This window comes from Agrilus planipennis, unplaced genomic scaffold (genome assembly GCF_000699045.2).
Source record: "Agrilus planipennis isolate EAB-ADULT unplaced genomic scaffold, Apla_2.0 scaffold9, whole genome shotgun sequence".
NCBI lineage: Eukaryota > Metazoa > Arthropoda > Insecta > Coleoptera > Buprestidae > Agrilus > Agrilus planipennis.
The window spans coordinates 2230103-2239742 of NW_020442467.1; positions in this window are offsets into that span (position 1 = coordinate 2230103).

The following is a 9640-nucleotide window of genomic DNA, read 5'->3' on the forward strand; positions in this document are numbered from 1 at the left end:
TGGCCCTGCTGCTGTAGTCTCGGTTATGGTCTTAGTCTTGATTATATAGTCTTGGTCATGATCTTGACCTTGCGTGTTAAATCTTAGTCTTTTATTTAAAAAATACAAAATAATCGATTTTTTTCTGGAGAATTATTAGAGATAAATCTTATATCAGTAGAAAGGGCTTTCAATTTTGCACCGAACGGTATCATAATATAGGTTATTCTATTTGAAAAGAAAGTTATTCGACATATGATTATCAAAATTATATTTAGATATTTCCGACTTTTAATAACGTAAACAAGAAAACAAACCAAAAATGTATAAATATACAAGGTGTTCCGTATAAATTAACGAAGTTAAGTAGCGTCCAGCAGAAATAGAGCACTCTATATGACTGAAAATACTTCCTGTGTATGTTACCGGAAATGTATGAAATATTTGAAATAAATTATATTAGACATATTTCCTAAATAGGTCTAGTCAGAGACATATTAGAGGCAGAAACGGGAGTTAGGAGGGGTAGAGGTAGGCCAAGATTAGATTACTGTTCGCAAATAGTTAAGGATATGGGTTGTTGTAGTTTTAGGGAAATGCGAAGATAGGAAGAAGTGAAGGTGCGTGTCCAACCAGTCTTAGGACTGACGATCTTATGATGATAATGATGAGACACATCTCCTAGGAAATTTATACATTTCTTAAATAGCAATCGGAAATGTATTACAGGTATCTAATACTAAATAGGCAATAATACGGCAGGCTGTTTGGAGATGTACCTATATCCATTGAAGACGTCATTGTTTGGTTAGGGAAATTTATGGCAGACTGGAGTTTCTGTAATACCCCTACCCGCCGATGGCGGGCTGATATGTTAGGTGTTAGAACAATGTGACGAGCTTATCTTTGTTTCAGCAAACACGATGACCTTGAATTTTTAGTATGTTGTAGAGGTGATACTGATCATTTTCATATATATGTTGGGCGCGGAGATAATAATAAAGCATACTTTTCAAAGACATGATTCCAACATATCAGTCCGCCTCCGGCGGGCAGGGACATTGAAGAAAGTCTAGTCTGTCATAAATCTATCTAATAACCATTCAATAACGTCACTAATGTATATACATCTTCAAACCTAACCTAACCAAATAATAACGTCACCACAAATAACAATGATTCTCAGTTTACTAACATGTTTTATTAATTTTATTCACAGGAAGCATTAGTTGCATACATTTCCTAGTCCGGAGTTTCATACTATTCCTAGGAAATGTATACATTTCCCAGAGTTTGTGTGTATAAAAAATATTTGAAACAATATTTTATATATTTTCTAAATAGCCTCGGAATTGTATATATTTCCTAGGAATTATACACAATTCGTAGATTTCATATATTTCCAGTAACACCATATGATTCCAGACAACTTTTATAAAAACATTTTTTTTATTAAAAGTACCTGTAACAACAGAGTTATGGACAAAACCGCATTAATTGGAACACCCTGTATAAACAGTCTGTGAAATATTTGGCTTGCACTACAAAGTTTACAGTGCTATTAACTATTTTAAAATGATAAGCTTCTGATATTTGGAATATTAAGTGTAAAATTAGTACAGTACTTTTCTTGATCTTAATTTTACCTTTACTAATTAGTAAATGGTAATCGTCCATTTTGAAAAAGTAAAACTCAGTTAATGATCCGAAAAGTCTACGTTCCCTTTATTTATTAACTTCAATTTTAAATGAGTTATTTCGATGGAAGAACTTTACCAGAACTTTATTTATTATAGCTAATGGACTACTTTGTATATCGCGACAGGGCAGTTTGAAAAATGTATATCATTAAATAAGACAAACGATGGTTGAAACTAAACGATGATTATTTAATACAGCAGTCGTGTAAACAAAAAATACACACATGCATACAACAATCAGATACGAATATAATGATACCATAAATTTCGTCGCCGCTAATGAAACAAACGACTCCCACAAACGGTAGCAACACCGCCAACGTGGTGACTATCGTAACCACCGTGCACATCCTTCTGGTCGATTTAATATCAGCTTGTAGCCGACATACAGTGGTATGGAATGTACATAGAAGAAAACAAAACATGTGTACTTGACAATTTCCATACGTTACTTTTCGCAAATTGTATCGCAATACTATGGTTTCGTTAGAAACGCACAGAGTGAATTCACTACGGAAGGCAAATGAAAATTTTTGGTAAAATTACATTGAATTAGGTTGTTTGTTCTCTTGAGGAAATTTTTGTCTTGAGTGAAAGATAACTTTCTTGTATCCTCAAGTCGCACGCTAAATTAATGGCGAGCGATCTAGTTATTGCTTTTCGGTATTGAAAACACTTGCTTTTAAATTAACTATTTATTTACATATGTACAAAATGAAACGTGTGTGATTTAAACTTAAAAAACAGATGAAAAAACAGATAAAGGAAATTAAAGTGGCTATTGAATCTATCTTTTTTCGTTCTAGTTCTTGATCTTTATGAATCTCTCTAAAATGAGCCGTTGCAACCCCTTTTATTAGGAATGGTTGACAGAAACCACCCCACTCTTATTATACACAAAGAAATAAAGTCGAGCATACAAAACAAAAAACTTTCTCTTAAAACTGACTCGACGAAAATATACAATGTAAACAAATAATGGCACTAGAAAGCGTGCTTCTTAATTTCTAGCTACCCTAATAAAACAATAAATTTAAATTCAATAATACTAATCCTAGCCTAGCAAAGTGACACTAAAGAGTCGAAGTATACTACAAAAAGGAGCTATAAATCTATCTAAACATGAAACTTACAAAGAAACTAAAAATAACGAATATCATAAAAAAAGGTTAAAATTTACGAAAAAGAGGCATTATTTACACATACTATAAATTAAAAGGTTAATACTGACAGGGGTTGCCACGCTAATTAAACATTTACAATTTAACAAAACTTTACTTCTAACAATAGATAAACATAAAACTTAATTTTATACGGTGAATACCGAACATAGGTAATGCTACAATCAAAACTGTGAAGATAATTGAATGCTTTTTCAATTTTTAATGAATTCATTGTAACATAACTTACAAAATTTCTTTATGATTTCAAAGAAAATTAAAGCAAATCAAATGATAAATGTTGGTAAATTTGAGAAACTATTTATTTGAAACTACTAAACGGTTCAGTAACATTACAATTTGCGGAAGGCAAACAAAAATTTTTGGTAAAATTACAATAAACTAGGTAATTTTACAATCAAAGCTGTAAGGATAGCAGAAAGTTTATTCAATTTTTAGTGAATTCGTTGTACCACCATCATCATCATAATTACAAAGTCGTCAGTCCTAAGACTGGTTATTGACTTCCATTAACCCCTCTGCTATCTTGCTTTTCCTAATACCTCTCCATTTCTAACATTCCCCATCCACGGTATTCTCATTATTCATCTGTAACATCACATTTCGAACGCTTCTTAGCTTTTCTTTTCCGCCGCGCCCACTGTCCATGTTTCGCACCCGTACAGCACCGTACTCCAAACATACACCTTTAACAATCTTTTTCGAATTTCTAAATTAACCGATTGCGAACAAAGAAGTGACCTCTTTTTATTGAAGGTGACTCGACCATGCGCTATCCTTTGCTTTATATCTTAGATATATAAAATCAGCCACTTCTTCTAATCTTTCGCTTCCTATCTTTATATTAGCTCTTTCCCTACTTTTACTTTCTTTGCATACCAGTATTTTTAGTTTACTTTTATTTATTTTCATACAGAACTGTTTTGTCAATACCGCTTCCTTTTTATTTAAAGCTATGTCTAATTCCTCCTTGTTAGCATCTAACATCTACTGCTATATCATCTGTAAATCTAAGCATACTAATCTTTTGCCCCTGCATATCTATCCCTACTGTTGTACTGGCTTTAATGATGTTGATCGCGTCTTCGATGTATAGATTAAAAAGTAGCGGTGACAGTGTGAATCCCTGTTTGACTCCCTTCCTAATAGTTACTTCTCTATATTGCAGCCCCATCTCCATAACTGCCTGTTGCTTTTTATACAAATTAAGTATCACTCTTCTATCTATGTAACCCATCCCTATATTTTTAAATATATTTAACATCTTGTCCCATTTAACATTGTCAAAAGCTTTTTCTAAATCTACAAATCCTATGTACGCCCTTTTTCTTTTTTCTATCGTTTTTTCTTTTGTTACCCGTAAAGCTAGAATGACTTCCCGCGTTCCTCTGTTTCGTCTAAACCCAAATTGATCTTCCCCTAATAGTTCTTCCGCCCTTTTTTCCATCCTCCTCTGTACAATTCTAGTTAAGATTTTTGACGCATGAGACATTAAACTAATTGTTCTAAATGTTTCACACCTATCCGCGCCTCTCTTTTTAGGTATGGTTACTACCACGTTCCGTTTATAATCCTCTGAAACTTTCCCCTTTTTAAATATACAATCTATAACCTTTTGTCCTGCATGTTTTAGAATTTCCCCCTGTATTCCATCTACACCCCGCCTTCTTATTATTTTTTAAGTTTTTTAATGCTACATTGAACTCTTCTCTCGTTATGGGATAACCTAGGTCATCTACCTGCACACTATCTTCCTTCTCTAATATACCTCCTAACTCAGGGCCTGCGTGAAGGTTCTCTAAATATTCTTTCCATCTATCTGCCTCTCCCTCATTTTCAATCAAAATGACCCTTGCCTCGTTTCTTATATTATTACTTCTGTGCCCTACATCTCTAAAATTCCTTTTAATTATCGTATATTATACGCCTAATCGGTTTTACCTACTTCAAAAGTTTTCTTCTACTTCTTTACACATCCTATCAATCCACTGTTCCTTAGCTGCCCTACACTTTCTAATTATTTCTCACTTTATAGCCTTATTTTTTTGCCCTTCTTCGTCTGTTCTGTTTTTGTATTTCCGCCTTTCTACTATTAATCCTAAAATATCATTTGTTATCCAAGGTGTTCTACTTTGGTTTTGTTTAAGACCTAGTATATCTGTAACTGCTGACTTTAGGCACGTTTTAGTGTAGTTCTATTCTGTCTTTATGTCCCTGTTAATCGTTTTTCTCGCCGCCTTTAGTATTTCGTCTGTCCTTTTACCAAGCCTATCACGCGTTTCGTTACATTTTAGCTTTTCTATGTCAAGACGTCTCCTACCTTCCCTCTTTTTCAGAATTTTCAATTTAAGATTGATCTTCATACCTACTAAGTTATGATCCTTATCTATACCTGCTCCTGCATAACTCCTACAGTTATTCACTTGATTTTTAAATCTTTGCCTAAAAAGTATGTAATCTAAATGATATATCCCTAAATCACCTGGCATCTTCCACGTATAGGGCCTCCTAACGTAATGATTGAATAAAGTACTCGACGGTTGAATTATGTTTATCGCAAAATTCTATCAGTCTATCTCCCCTATCATTTCTATTGCGTAATCCACAAGAACCTGCTATTGCTCACACTTTACCTTCACCTATAACTGCTTTGAAATTTCCTACAACTATTAGGTTTTCCTTTCACTAAACTTAACACGTCTTCTATATTGGCATAAACCGCTTCTACGGCTTCATCACTGTAAGATGATGTAGGCATGTAGATCTGCACTAATACCATTTTTACCGGCCCCAAGTTTAATTTAACCATAACTATCCTATCGCTTTTTTGTAAATAACTTTCCACACTTTGCCCTACTTTCCTACGCATTACAATTCCTACCCCGGAATTACCTTTCACCGATCCTGTATGTATTATTCTAAAGTTTCCACTCCAGAAGTCTCCAGCTTCAGTCCAACGGACTTCACTAATACCTACTATATCTAATTCTAATCTATCCATCTCTACTTTTAAATTTTCTAATTTCCCCACTTGCCTCATTGTCCTAACATTCCACGCTTCGACTCGAGAAATATTGCACCTACCCCTATTGCATTTATTGATGACTTCCCCCGAGGTAGTCCCCACCCGGACATCCGAATGGGGGACTAGTTTACGTCGGGAGTGCTTTACCCCAGAGGACGTCATTATTTAATTGCGTGACACGTTCTTCTCGGGATCATAATTTGGTGGTTTCCCGTTGCTTTCCACATCGTAATATTGTGCACCAGAGTGCCATACAGATCCTCGTGATCTCTACCCTCTTTCAGGGACTTGTCTTAGTCTGGTTTCTCTTTAAGAACCTCCCATTGTGGTTGAACCTATGTCCGATTCTCTAAATCATCGAAACTCGCAAGCCGATGTACCCGCTCTAGTTTGTACAAGAACTTCGTCAAGGTTCAAGTATCATCGAACCGTTCTGTCAAATTACAATGTGAAAGACAAATAAAAATTTGTGGTATAAGTGCAGTGGGCTATGTAATTTTACAATGAAAACTGTTTAGATAGTAATTGTGATTTTATAGAAAATTATAGCGAATCAAATTAGAAACAATGTTTGTAAGCTTTTAATCAGAAACTGACAAACGGTTCAGTGAAATTACAATTTGCGCAAGGAAAACGAAAATTTTTGATAAAATTACAATGAACTAGGGAATGTTACAATCAAAATTGTAGTTTTTTTAATTTTTAGTATTGTGAATTCATTGTAATCTAATTTACAAAATTTCTTTGTGATTTTACAGAAAATCAAAGCAAATCAAATTACAAACAATATTTGTTAATCTAAGACGCTTTTTATTAGAAACTGATGATAAACGGTTTAGACAATTAGGTGTACTTGTTCTATTTATAATAATTTTAGATCCTACGGGAAAAGGAAGGGAGTGGAGGGGAGTTTTCAGGATAAGGCTGTTATTAAAATTTTGTTTTTTATTTCTTGCTAAATTATTCATTTAGAAATTTTAATTTACAATTCTTCTAGGAAATTAAAGATCCTAGATTGGATTTCTTAAAGCAATAGAAATTAAGAAATCTTTTGAAACAAATAAATAAAAGCAAATTATGCTGGGTTATGTAAAAAATAAAGTGTAAACTCCTTATTTGACAACCTCTTTCCTCCTCCGGCAAAGTTGAAAATTATTATAAACAGTTTAACATACAACAATTCTCCTTTTATACTGTCACGTATTTAAACACTTTCTCACACTATTACTGCTTTTATTTAACTAAGTGCTATCTAATTAACACTTCTTTTATTAATTAGTTATCAGTTCACCACTATATGAACACTTTACCATTTATTCGCTGCTTCTTCTTCGCTTTGTATCGCCGTTCTCGTATTAATTCCTCGATCTCACGGCAACTATTTACAGAGACTGGCCGTATTCTTGAATGATCCAGTATATGCCGTCTAGAAACCTGATCTTCTTTGCCACTATATATGTTAGGTTGCATACATATATGTGACAATACACTTGAAAAATGACTACTAGTCCGAAACAACTTCTAGAATTGTTAAATATGTAACTTTGGACCATTTTAATCCGTTTCTATTCAGTTTAAATGAGCAGCCTTCACAAAGTACATTACAGATTACAAAGCACTGAAGATATTCGAATTTGCCATATCCGATTATTATACATATGTACAAAATTAATAGTTTTGGGCAAAATTAGACATACACCCTAAAAAAACAAAAGTACTGAACTAAAATAGAGTTTTATGTGTTAGATTTCCAGATTTATCGAGTATTTTCTATTTGAAATCCACTGTGCTTTATAGTAGGATAAGTGCAAGGAATGATCAGATAACACTTCCTACAAGAGAAAATATCTTCCACCAATAACTTACCAAGTCCTTGCAACATACTACACATGTAAAAAGTTTCGGATTACGGGTGCGCGCAAATTTAGCATTACTTGTTCAATTAGTAATTGAAATCAGACAACGCTGTAATCCTTCGAGTAGTTCACTCTTGCTTTACTCCTATTCCTGTTTTTCTCGTACATTCTGAAATAAATGAACATGCTGTAGAACAAAAAGATGCCGCGATAGTAGTTCAACACCGATTTGCCTTAACCATTTCCATTGGAACTGTAAGCGAAGATTCCAATCGTTGTGAGTTAATGTTAAATTCATTTTGAAATTGAACGTTTCATTGCGACAAAACTGGTCTGTTTTTTTAAATTATTGAGCAAATATTTAAAAAAGAAACACCGTGATTGGGTAACATAATAACGGTACTTACGGTAGAAGAATGGACACTATCACGTAAGACAACGAAGTGTAATATTGCTTCTGAAAAACATTTTTAGTGTCATTAGTGAAAATTTGCTTATTTACTAGTTAACAACGCTCTTCGTCGAAACATTATAAGAAACTTCAAACATCTTTCTGGGAAGTGTTACTGAAAATGAAAATGCCGTAATTTAGTATCAGAATCCAGCTCTACTACATAAACGCTCAAGAACGTTCTGGATTCTTCCGGCCCAGTTCACTCTAAAACATGCTGCTTTAAGGACAATCTTAGATATTCGAGAACATTCTAGGTGCGACTGCTGTAGAAATATTACAGAGCATTCTAGTAAGTTCATTCCCACTTATTCTTAACGGGTATTCGGTAACTAGTGATCGATCCGCAAATACACACTCACACACACACCAAACTGAACGAATTTTTGAATATTACAGGGAATTCTAAATGTCGTTTAGAAAACTTTGGTCGAAATATATATGAAGTTCCAATACATCGCGAAGATAGTTCTCGATTCTTCCGGTTCACTCGAGAACAATTTACCGAAGGATAATACTAGACATTGAAGAACATCCTAGCTGATGATATCGTTAGAATAATGCAAGATTATTCTAAGTAGTATAGCATCTTCTATTTTAAACTGGTGTTTGGTGACCGGTAACCGACCCGCAAACCCATACCCACTAATTTGGAGAAAATTCAAACATTATAGGAGTTTTAGAACACTGGTCGAAATACGACAATTCCCTGGGATGACCACTTTAGCAAGCATATTTCCCCCATCGCCACAGCTACCGACATGTAACCACCCTAGTATACGACGGAAGACTTCTGGCTACTGCCACAAATAAACACTGGTGTTCTACACCGGACGGCATGACCTAGAGGTTTAGACCATTGCTTACCATTCGGGAGGACGCCGGTTCGATTCCGGGTCCGTCTGCCTTGGTCCAAGTGTTTTCGTAGTTTCCTTGGACCGCTTAGGCAAATCTGGGGTAGTAATATTCCACAGATAATCTTTCATTCTCTTCTATCTTCATTTCGTCCGTCTCATCTTTCTCACCCGAGCCACCACCCACCCATTCCAACGATTCCTGAAAGGAGGCTGAAGAAGGCCTGACGCCCTACCTTCCGGCGAAGTCCGGAGGGACTGCTCGCCCACCAGCATTAGTGGCTGGTGGGAATTAAACACCACTGAGTAGTTATGGCTGCAAAGTGAACTATACTTCTATTTTTATTTATATATAAAATTATGTCGTAGTAGTAACATTACCTAAGAAGAGGGGCGCGGATAGGTGCGAAAAATTTCGAACAATTAGCTTAACTTCCCATGCGTCAAAAATCTTAACTAGAATTGTACAGAGGAGGATGGAAAAAAGGGCGGAAGAACTATTAGGGGAAGATCAATTTGGGTTTAGAAGAAATAGAGGAACGCGGGAGGCCATTCTAGCTTTACGGGTAGCAATAGAGAAAACGATAGAAAAAG